Source organism: Papaver somniferum, unplaced genomic scaffold (genome assembly GCF_003573695.1).
Source record: "Papaver somniferum cultivar HN1 unplaced genomic scaffold, ASM357369v1 unplaced-scaffold_10, whole genome shotgun sequence".
In the NCBI taxonomy this organism is placed as follows: domain Eukaryota; kingdom Viridiplantae; phylum Streptophyta; class Magnoliopsida; order Ranunculales; family Papaveraceae; genus Papaver; species Papaver somniferum.
The window spans coordinates 14,940,018-14,952,754 of record NW_020618825.1 but is presented as its reverse complement, the minus strand read 5'-3'; positions in this window follow the sequence as shown (position 1 = coordinate 14,952,754).

The following is a 12,737-nucleotide window of genomic DNA, read 5'->3' as shown; positions in this document are numbered from 1 at the left end:
CGTTGGTATGTCAAGTTTGGTTGTCATATTTTATTGAACCAAAACTCATTTAAGAGTCGCTTGATATATGCTAGACTCAACTTCGTATAAGTTAGCTTGAAAATGTTAGGATATGGTACTTACAAGTATTACATGAATACTTGAATAATGTGAAGAAGTAAGCAGCTACGACGACGACATCATCCTTCCTCTTGAGGTTAGTAATATTTGACTTGAACTGTTTCATTCCCTAATGTATCTTTCAAGTCGTGCATATTGAAAACATAATTGCGAAGCTGCGAATGATTATACTCTAGTTAGACATAGTATTAAGGAATACAATACGAGGTTTATTGCTTAACCATTAAATTTTGTATATAAGACATCGACATAATCGTATGAATGTTATTGTGATTATGTATGGGTATGAGTGAATAGTTCATCCTAGGAAACAATGTTTTTACATTCGTTTAAAGGAAGTAAGTCCATAAACTTTTTTTGTGATCAAAAGGGAAATCGCTAGGCTTATTGGTATTGTTATTCATTGCAAATCTATTTTGAATTACCAATATGTGTGATTAGTATAACCGCTCATAAACTTGTTTATGCATCTTGGTAAAATTATTCACAAGTCCTGACTTATGTATTGGTATGACTTTTATTAGTGAAACCGATCTTAATTAATCATTCAAGATGGTATGATCGATACATTGTAATTGGTGTAACTTTAATCTAGAAATTGGGGAAAACCGATCCTAGTAAGAGGTGAAACCAATCACAAGTGGGGAATCGATCCTTGTAAGAGGTGCAACATGTTTTTAGTTATTGGGGAAGCGATCCTATGAACATGTGCAACAAGTTTGTATTTATTGGGGGAACCGATCCTATGAACATGTGCAACCGAATACAAGTAGTTACCATAAGTATGTGGGGAACCAATCCTAGTACCTAGTCAACCAAGTTTTGGTAACTAGCGTGACTATGGACAGTACTCACATGGAGGTAGAACCGAAACTTGTTTTGGTAGAACCATTAAACCCATGATTGGTGATTTGATAGGATAATCAATCACATAGTTCTTGGAAGACAGATGAACCAATTCTAAACTCATTTGGAAGTGATGTAGAACATCTCTGCTATCTTCCTTTAGATTCTTATTGACTTGTTTAACAAATCCAGTAGTTCCTATTTTAGTCTTTTGTTATTTCTTCTTTTAGAGTTTAGCTATTTGCAGTCTCTTGTTTACGCCTATATATACAGGTTTAGTTCGTTCTATGGAGGACACAATTATTATTATCGGTTTGATCAATACAACTCTGTTTCAGAGCAACTATTCTCTTTTTCTTTCAAACCTTATTAAGTTTTCATCTGTTTTTCTCAACCTTTCGTCTATTTTTATCTCAAAAAAAAAACTCAATTTTGCATTCTTCTTAACTGTCCTACATTAAGTGGCATCGAGCCAACAATTTTAGATTCTTATCTAAAACACGATCCTAAACTCTTCCACAAACTCAAACCCTATTATAAAAAAAAATACCTAGTTTTCTTATTCTCGTTTTTGATTATGGAAGAATTAACTATGGAAGATCTTCTACAGCTTAGACTAGAATTATCAACAAGTTTTCAAAGATATAAAGACAAAATAATGAAGCTTAGTCGTTTGGTTTATCCTAAAGTGGAAGAAAAAGGAAAATAAGAAGGCTTTTGTGTGTCAGAGAAGATGAAAAAGAGCTTCTTAAAGAAGTTAAGATTACTATCGCTAAACGTGAAAGAGCTGAAGCTAAATGTAAATATAATTCCAGAAAAGTTCGCAAGGAAATAATAAAGATAATCGATGAATATTTTGAACGTTTTCCGATATCACAGGGAGATAAAGCAGATTCATCATCAACTCAAGAGGACTCATCGTCTTCTAATGGTACTATAGCTGTTCCGGCTACATCAGTTGGCGAGGAATCACTTGATCATAAAGAAGTTCCATTGTCAACTCCAAAGGATTCATCATTACCTAATGATGTTGTAGTTATTTCAACTACTGAATTACTGGAGTTTGTTGATTCATCGTCGACTCAAGAGCATTCTTCTTCAACCGAAGAAAATACTGATATGATTCTCACGGCGTCAGTTAGTGAGGAAAATATGGAAGATACTTCTCAAGAGAAATGACGAAACCATGTTACTCAGGTTTTGCATGATCCACTCGAACTTAATGGTAAGTCTTCAAATGCCGATAAGCCTAATGACTTTATAGATTCTGATAAGGATTTACTTTCTGTTGGGATATATGTTTTAAAATAATTCTTTTGTACATTTATATCAACAATTCGAGCTTGGCCCAGTGGTTAAGCATTTTGGGCCTGGAGGGTTAGGTCTTAGGATCGAATCCCTCCCCCTACTGATTGTGCATATATATTATTATATATATAATATTAGTCCGGGAGCGGGGCCTTGGGAGGTCTCTTGAATTTGGAAAGTATTTTTGTTGTTTTTAAAAGATTTTTTAATTGCGTTAATTGTGGCATGATTTATTTGCCCGTTTTTTTACTGTTTCGAATGGAATTTTAATTGCAGCAATTAATCCAATTTATTCTCCATTAATCTGCATTGACTGCCTGGTTATAAAAACAGTTTTGAGAACAGAAAGAACATACAAATTTTTTTTACACTATTGTTTTTCTAAGAATCAAGAGACCAAAAATACTGAGCAAGAATAGAGAGAGTAAAAGTGATCGATTTCTCATTGTGTGCGTGAGAGATCGAAAGAGAGTTTTTCTCGCTTTTTTATCTTGGGTGCGTTGTGACGGAAAAGAACTGCTTGCGCAAAATTCAAGGCAGAGCCACGAAACGTACTAAAGAGAGCGACCTGGTCGTGACTCAGCCGTCACTTTGTTTCGTGTCTTAATCTCTGTTTTGCAGGTGTGAAATCGGCAATTGTTCCAACACTTTCTCTATCTACTGTTGAGATCAATCATCAAGTTATTACTCAAGATAAAGTACGTATGCTCTCTTATGAAAACCCTAACAAGATTCAACTTGTTGAGTTAACTCCAGAGAATTCTTTCTTGGTATATCGGATTAGAGGAATAAATTATAAACCATTGTTTCATAATTTTGAGTATAAGCTTGTTCTACATTACTTATCTCAAGAAGATATAAATATTGAAAATTACTCTGGAAGAATGCGTGGTCGAATATTCTCAAACGCGGAGAGAGTATCTTTAGCAAAAGAATTAGCATGGGACTTAAGAAGCAACATGATTCACGTAACAGCCAATCGAAGCATCGGTAGTTACATGAAGAACAGTATTGCATGTAATATGATCGAATCAGAAATATTTATACTGAATGAAGGATATGGTTCAGGCTCCAAGTTGGGTTCGATAAGCTTTTGCAACGAGAATATTGCTCTTCTTGTTAAGACAGAAAATATACATCTTCCTGGAGTTAATGTAAAGAAAATACCTTTGCTAGAAGAATACAAGGAAGATATCTTATTGTTGGGTGATAGGAACATGTCTGTGACAGCAGAGGTTGTTAATAATTACAGTGAGGAGAAAATCCCTCTTGATGTCATCTGGAACGATAATTTCCAATGAATGCAGCAAAATACTTCACTCTTGATCTCATCAATTTCTCTCGTCTAAACAAGATGTCTTTGCTTAAAAAGATTCTTTCATGGGGCGTGAATTACTTTGGTCTTACTAATCCTGTAAACGGTATTAATGAATCATCACATGGAGTATTGGAACGAGAGGACGGATGATGTTTTCTTCAAGTTTGGTTATGAAACCTTCCTTGCTCAAGACTGCCCAGGATCTGTATACTTCATAGTTTACCTTGACCCTGCAACCATTGCATTGTGGACTAATAAGGTCAAGCATTTCCATGAATTTGTACTCATTGGTGATCTTTGGGTCCATATGAATGCACTTTCAGTTTTCTTCTTTAAATACTATATTTTGAAGAATAAATCATGCCCAGAGTCCCGGAATGGAGGTGTTACTCGAATTGTACAAATGTTTCAGGATGGAATGCATGTTTTGCATTAGTCTGTGACAATTGTATTGCTTGGAAATGAGCGCCAACAGAGCCATTGATAACTATCGCTATGACTGAAATAATATCTGGAGTTATGAAGAAACATAACTTACCAGGTGTTATCTTTACTGTTTTATGTGGAGGAGCTGAGTTTGGTGAAGCCATAGCAAAAGATACACGCATTCCTCTGATTTCATGCTCTAGAAGTATCAAAGTGAAACTAATGGTTCAACAGACGGTTAATCAGAGTTTTGGTAAATGCTTGCTGGAATTTAATGGCAACAATGCCATAATTGTAATGGAATACGCGTACATTCCACTGGCTTACTGTTCTGTTTTGATTGTTGCTATTGGTACAGTTGGAAAACGCTGCACTATATGTCATAGGCTGCTGATTCGTAAGAGCTATACATTTAAAACAGGTGTTGGAGTAAGATATATGGGTTTGCCTGATCGTGTTTTCCGACAACTGTTGTTTGAAGGGACTCAAAATGTGCAGTCCTATAGTAAGGACAAGTATACATGGCTTCTTAATGCTTCGAGTTACAATTTCCAGAAGACATAAGCTCTGTACGTTTTTGAACCTTCTGGTCAGCCTTGTGTCGCGGTGGTATTTACACGGACATCTCAGTTGATACATAATAATGGAGCTCAGCAACTTGAACTTGTGGAATTTTTTGATCTACTAAATGTTTGTGTAGCCCATGAAGTTTTGGCTCAGACTTGAGTCCCGGATAATTGGTGTAAGATTTTGCAACTTGCTGCAATCCATGGAGACACTAATTTGGTTAAGGGGCTGGTGGAGAACATCTCCAAGTTGGTACAAATGCGTAGGTCCGGTAATGATTGGAAATGGGTGCCACTTTTCCTAGCTATAAAAAACAAAATAGTTAGAAAAAGGGAAGTGGTAGAGTATCTTATACTACTGATCCGTTTAACGTTGGACAGGTATGTCTACTTCTCAGAACAAATAAACGAACTCCAACAGAGGCAAGATGATTTGGTGTTTGATTTAATTCCCAAGGTTGGTACAAGGTATTTGCATATCCATTCTTTTCGAACACCAGGTGATTTAAGATATAAACCACTTGAAGTTGGACTTCGAGTTGCTACAAAGGTTAGTTTTTATTTTGACATTGGTCGACCTTTATTTCTTGTACAATGCGGCAAAAGATTTCTCAATTACAGTACAGTTACTCTCATATATACGTTTTTCGTGGATGGAGTGAATGATGGTAACATGGGAATTCTTGGATTTTTATTTCCGCAAAGTTTACGTGAAGGGATTCGAAATGAATATTGCAGGAAGAACGAGTATGTGCGGCTTAATGATACTCTGAATTTTAATTACCAGCGGACATTAGCTCTACAAGCTTTAGTATTTTCTGGCGAGTCTTGTATTGCTATGGTTGAATTTACATGGTCTTCTCAGAAGATATACAATGAAGATGATAATGTTGGTAACTACTACGAGAGAGGCCAAGAAATCTCAATGGAACAACTAATTCGTCTTTCCCAGTAAACAGACAGTTAACAGTCGCTACTAGAGGAGAGAATGATATTTGTTTGGGAACAACAGATGGGTCAAAAAAATTACTTTTGGGATACTGAATAACACAATCGATGCCAGACGTTATGTCGAAATTATTCGACATAGTTGGTGGATTTTATTTCAACACAAAAATGTAGACATTGAAGTCAAGGAGCTATTCTATTTCTTGGATCAGCCGAGGAACGAATCATTCGAATGCGCATTCAAAGGGGTAGCTCAGAATTTCAGAGAAACATTATATGTGCTTGTGGCTGCTGCTCGTGGGATTGATTCAAATACAATCACTAATGATCTGTGTTTTGTATTTGATCACGGGAAGTCCATACCCACGTCTCATGATGATTTGAAAAGCATTTCTTCATGCTTACTTTCATTTATGATCTCCAGAGCTATGACTTTTGTGTTTGATCGTGGTAAGTCGTTAGACATTACATCTGCGCTTTCAATGGAGGAAAAAGAATTCATGTTCTTTGACGACAACTCGAGGACGAGTTCTTTTCAAGAAGGGGACTGATGTAGAACATCTCTACTATCTTTCTTTAGATTCTTATTGACTTGTCTAGTGCAGTAGTTCCTATTTTAGTCTTTTGTTATTTCTTTTTTTAGAGTTTAGCTATTTTCAGTCTCTTGTTTATGCCTATATATACAGGTTTAGTTGGTTCCACGGAGGACACAATTATTATTATTAGTTTAATCAATACAACTCTGCTTCAGAGAAACTATTCTCTTTTTCTTTCAAACCTTATTAAGTTTTCATCTGTTTTTCTCAACCTTTCGTCTGTTTTCATCTCAATGCAAATTCCGTTTTGCATTCTTCTTACCTGTTCTACATTTGGAAATGTGGCAAATCGATTCCAAGATTTTAAATATGAAAAAGGATTTACAAAGTAAAGATATCGACATACTTTGAACATGTGCGGTAACTCTTATCTTTAATTGTTCAAAGATATTCCTTAATAACTAAAGGACAATCCCGGATCGAAATAAATTGAGAAATTTTTAATTAAGGTTGCTTAGTTTTTATATGCTATTTAATTTCCAGCAATTAGATGCATATCTTTAGAAAATAATAATTAGTAATGTGCATTTACTAATTGTAGATTTTCTACTGAGATTTCGGTCAATATTTGGAAAGTGCATTTCCAGGAATTATGCAAACGATTTTGTGCTTATTGCATATCGTTGACAATATTCGGTTTTAGAAATTCCTTGGTGTCCAAACTTCCTTTGTCCATAAATACATAAGTTTGCATTTCTAGCAAACTAATCCTCAGAGCCAGCAAAACTACCTAGTTGTGTTGTTATTAGTGGAGACGCCTATTCGGAGAAGAAAGTAACCTAATCAGGAGAAATCTCTTATGGCCGCTCAGTTTAAAGATTTCTTTGGGATTGAGAAGCTCTATTAGTACCGTTGGTGGGAAACTAGGTAATTACAGTTTATTATTAGTTTTCGATTTATTTGATTGACTAACGGTTGTTGAACTTTGATTGCACCTAGTTTCTTTATGCTTGAGAATCTTCTCTTATGATATAAGATTCACTCAAGCTAGATTGAAGTGTCGACGGGGATCTTTAGACTGTTTGTAGATCTAAAGAAATCTTGTGATAATCCAACATTAACAGACTCCGTTATGTATGTGATTGATCAAAAGAGATTCAAGTTGTTTGTGTGCAGGTGCTGATTGAAGATCTAAGAAGATTTAAAGACACAGAAGATTTTTGGGTTCATAATCTTTGGTGTACACAATACTTGTTTCGGCTGGAAAGGGATCCAACTATAATCGGTTTATCCTTGTGATAGATTGGATTGATTAGTTGATTAAATCGGCATCAATACACTTCTTGGTGATTAATAGTATTGATTACATAGTCTAAACAATTACGTTGGTAGTTGTTAAGAGAATTGATCTAAGGACCCGACAAAGGAGTTTATTGGTTAAACGTAAAAGCCTTTTGTCAGACTCATATCACTTAGTTTGGAAAGAGTTGTTATCGAACAGATTTGTTGTTCCTTTACTGTTTGGAATACGAACCAAAGGAATTGTTCCATGTACTTGACTTATTATAAGTTGGAGGTGTAGGAATACTGAGGGAACTAGGTGAACTATAGGTTTAGTTGTTGTTCTCAAACTATACGAAGTTGGTTTGATTTTGTATAACGTCTTAATTTTAAGAGTATTCAATTATGGACTAGGTCCCGGGGTTTTTCTGCATTTGCGGTTTCCTCGTTAACAAAATCTTGTTGTGTATTTTACTTTTATTTTCCGCAATTATAATTGTGTTTATTATAATTTAAAGTGAAATACACAAACGTTAATTCCTTATTACTTGATAATCAATCCTATAGAGTTCGGTTAAGTCCGAACCTAGTATCAAGTAATCACACTTTGTTGGTTGTATTGTCTCGATCTCGTATCCATAGACGATCACACAAAGTGTGCATAACCGATTAGTTGTATTGTCTCGACTCAGTCCATATACAATCACTTTCGGAGAAAGGACTTATAAGTGGAAAAGTTTTAAATTGAGGTATATTTGGGTACCCTCGTCTTTTCAAAGAGTATTCGGTGATTTCTGAAACCCACTTACTTAAATTTAATCCTAGTTCTAGACTGAATTTAATATACAATAAATCAATAACACGTTTTGGTAATATAGCATTGACAACAAGTATCAGTACTTGTGGGATAACCGAGCAGTGCTGTAACAAAAATAATTATACTATTCAGAGAAATTGTTTCGGCGGCAAATACAGTACTCACATCCTATACAACACTCTTTATTTTTCGTCTAGAATTTTCTTTCGCTGTCTCCTTTACCTGAACAAGGCCGTCGAAGAAAATGATGATTATGAAATAGTTGTTTCGCCCATAGTGGGGAGGGAGTTTCATGATTTGAATGAGCTAGTCCTTCCCGTAGCTCCTGTGTTTATCTATTCCCTTCGCCCAGTTATAAAGATTCATCTTAAATTTTCTTTCAAAATACTTAGATAAGTACTTAATTGATTTATCGAAATCCCTTATTACGATCAATGCTCTACATTTAATACGTCTCAAGTTTAGCAAATATCTTTTTTTCACAAAAATTCTTAACAAAAGCGTGTGTGTGAGTAACTCCCTAAAGATTATCGTCTCACATAAAAGGTCTTTTCTCGGTGGATCTCATAACATCCTAGAAGGACCCACTATTTCTCCAAAAAGGTTCGACATTCCTTTATCGAGGTATATACATTTTTTAGGGATTTTATTCTCTTAGTTTGTCCTGAACCGCCGGTTTTTCTTATGATGAATATTTTAATCTATTATAAATGTAAAATGAAATTAGTGATGATTTGAATCCTATGAATACTTAGGTAAGTATGTTAACAATCTGAAAATTTCAATTTAATTTCTTACTTAAAAATGTGAAATTAATAAGGTAAAATATACCTCTTGGAGGGAAAAAGTTCTGACATTTTTTATTATAAACCAGTCAGAAATTATGAATAAGGACCTCACATGATCTCAAAAGATCCAAGTTCGGACCCAAAAAAAAAACTCAATAGAGCGATGACAGAGGTAATATAGATAGAAAAGTAGTTTGCATTAAACGTGAAAGGAGTACGATAGAGAGTTGTTCTATATATACAAACAACTGAAGAAAGTACAAGAAATAAATAAGTAACGTCCTAAAGCAGTGAAAGTAAAACAGGGAAGGTAAAAGACATAAATATAACTAGGAGTTTATCATAACACTCCAGATACATCAAAGTATAAGAAACGACTTGAACTATTTCTTCTCGTTAGAGCATTTCTCTGTCGAACTCACCGGGTTGCTACCTCAAGATCTTTTGTCAAGTTTAGGTGATCAAAACTATAAGTCTTGATTTCTAGTCTATTTATAGCTACGTCTCTTATTAGGATAGAATGTGTAGTTGAGCTTTTGTTTGAGGGTAAAAACTGTTTATGTCGGTTTTGGTAAATTCGTGTGTGTTGATGAGAATCGAGTCTAAACCCTAAACAATGCACTGCACGGGAGTACTTTTGACGTGAGAGATCAATCTGTACAATCCTGACCTAAACCAAGAAATGGTCGTTCCAGGCTTGCTTCGGTCACAAAGTGAAGGAGAAGGGTTGGTCTTAGGGAGGTAAACGAAGAAAGTGTTGAGACCAGAATCGTTGATTCTGAAGGTGTTGTTGTTTACGACTTGTATCAGAAAGTAGAACTGACTAGCAGAATGGAAAGCTATCAGGTGATTTCTGGATACTGTGTTTCTCTTTGACCAAAACTTGTTGTGTGGTGGAAATAGGAGAAACCTATTTATACAAGTCGTAATAAAACGTACAATGGTCTTGTAGGAAGTGGAAATGATTGAGTAGTGAAAGAGCGGAGTAACGTGTAACGTCAGGAATTATGTTTCCATAATGAAGGATCCGTTTACACCATTACTTCTTACCATTACTAACCGCCCCGCTTTATGACACTTTCTTGTAACAGGCGTATTGCACGCCGTACGCTGTAAACCGCCAGACCAATACCCTGATGAGTATCCCCCAGTTTGTGGCATGTTTGATATCTCGAGTGTTTTCGTGGAAAACATGTAGCACTTTGCTACGTGCGGAAAGTTAACATCAAGATGCTTGCCGCAGGAAAATAGCATGTGATGCTAGTAGGCTCGTCTTGGTTGGTCGCCTAAAACTTGTCACAAGTATGCCAGTTCGGTGGCGAACTTGGATGGCTGAGATTGCATCTCATGAGGAAGGATAGTCATTGATTATGGCTAACTTCTGTTGGCACCTGATAATGGCACAGTGGCACTTCAATGCATTCCAGCGGCATTGCGGCATGGCTGGCATAGCTCGTGCATGCCAGTGGCATGGTCGTGCAAGTGGCGCCTGGCGTAGTCGTGGCCACTAGACTTAGGTGGCTGGTCGTTTAAAAGTTGCCACAAGTCTGTTAGTTCGGTGGAAAACTTGGATGGCTGAGATTGCATCTCATGAGGAAGGGTAGACGTTGATTATGGCTACCTTCTGTTGGCGCCTGACAACTTTTCCTAAATTAGGGTTTGGCATGTCAAAACCCTAATTAGCGCATAAGGCATGCGACATGTGACTGTGGATAGATGAGATGATTGTCCCAAATTCAATATAAACCATTTGAGTTGGCTAGCCAAGTTGGATGGCTGAGATGATTTACGTAAATTTATGTTAACTCATGAAATTTCGTAATCAGAAAATACAGATGTGGGACCCTCACTATAATCGTTGTACAATTCTCGTACGAACTCAGATTTTGACGGTCCACCCCTCCATTCTGATCAGAAAAGAATTTCCTATCTCTTCTCATGGGAATATTTAGGTTTTGGGCTCGTTTAGAAGGTGAAAACTGCCCGACAGTAAAACTCAGGAAGAATTCAGGAGGGATTCTGTCAGTTTTCAGCCATGACCTAGCTCTTCTTTTATGTTGTATATCTTAGCTCGTTACTCCGATTTATTTGAATTTTTAGTATGTTATGCTAGACATCCATACGAAACTTTTGGCATGTAGCTCATACGAAAATTGTTTACCAAACGTTCCCAGTTTTTTGTACAATCATTGGGAAGCCTATTTGGCATGGTGACCACTTGACGCAATTCCACCTCTTTTAATATTGTGGCAGGTTTAGAGCAACCTGATTGGTAAATAAAAATAGGGGGTCGGCCAAGTACGAGTGTGGCCACACTTATGGTGCACGTGGTAGGTTTAATGCGACCCGATTGGTCAATGGGGAATAGGGACGGCAAGTATGGGCCCAGCCACAACTCATGGGAGTATGGCAGGTTTAAAGATACCTGATTGGTCGACAAAGGAGTCAGGGCCGGTTGGGTAGCATGAGGCGTGGCCAAGTGGCGCCGACTGGCATGGCCACGCTTCCTCTCATTGTTGCTCCTACTCCGCGGCACCTTTATTCTTTGCTTTCTGATTTTGGTTAGGACATTGCACCTACTAATCCATGGCGGATCAATTGCTTAGTCTGGGATTGTTGCTACGTGCACCAGTCTAGATAAATTTCATGTGAACATATTGAGTTGCTCAATAAATACGCCAGTGGAGAGGTTGAACACTCATCACTTTACATGGCTTCGTTTCTTTGCAGAGTGACGGCACATTAAATATTAGGTTTTACAATTTTAACCCTGAACTAAAAACCACCATCAACATTAAGTCCCCTGCTTAGCATGTAACAGTGGCATTGTTGCGGGGTAAGCATGAGATGGTGACATATGAGGATAAAAATCGAAAGGGAAGACATTAAGAGATTGCCAGGAAAATTCGACTAACCTTTGGCAGGAGGCATGAGTATTATACGATCCTTGTGTTAGCATACTTCTGGATTGGCCACATGATGCTGATGCTATGTAGTGTTGGTGCAGCGACCCTTGGATACAAAGATGAGTGTTGAGGTGGTGGAACCGTCAGCACTATAATGCATTGAGGCAGTATGCATGACAGCACAATTGTGAGTGTTGAGGAATTATACATCTCAATACTAAGAGGAAGGATGTGTTGAGGCATTATTCCTGGCAACACAATGTTGAGTGTTGAGGAATTTACACGTCTTAACACGAATAGGAAAGGTGTGTTGAGGCATCATGCCTGGAAACACAGTAGCGAATGTTGAGGAATTTACACGTCTCAACACTAAGAGGAAGGATGTGTTGAGGCAGCATGCCTGGCAACACAATAGTGAGTGCTGAGGAATTTACACATCTCAACACGAATAGGAAAGGTTGTTTAGGCAGCACGCCAGGAAACACAGTAGTGAGTCTTAAGGAATTTACACGTCTCAACACTAAGAGGAAGAATGTGTTTGAGAAAGCATGCCTAGCATCACAGTAGTGAGTGTTGAGTAATTTGCAAGTCTCAACACTAAGAGGAAGGATGTGTTGAGGCAGAATGCCTGGAAACACAATAGTGAGTGTTGAGGAATTTACACGTCTCAACAGTAAGAGGAAAGATGTGTTGAGGCAGCATGCCTAGCAACACAGTAGTGAGTGTTGAGGAATTTACACGTCTCAACACTAAGAGGAAGAATGTGTTGGGGAAAAACGCCTAGCAACATAGTAGTGAGTATTGAGGAATTAACACGTTTCAACACTAAGAGAAAGAATGTGTTGAGGAAGCATGCCTAGCAACACAGTAGTGAGTG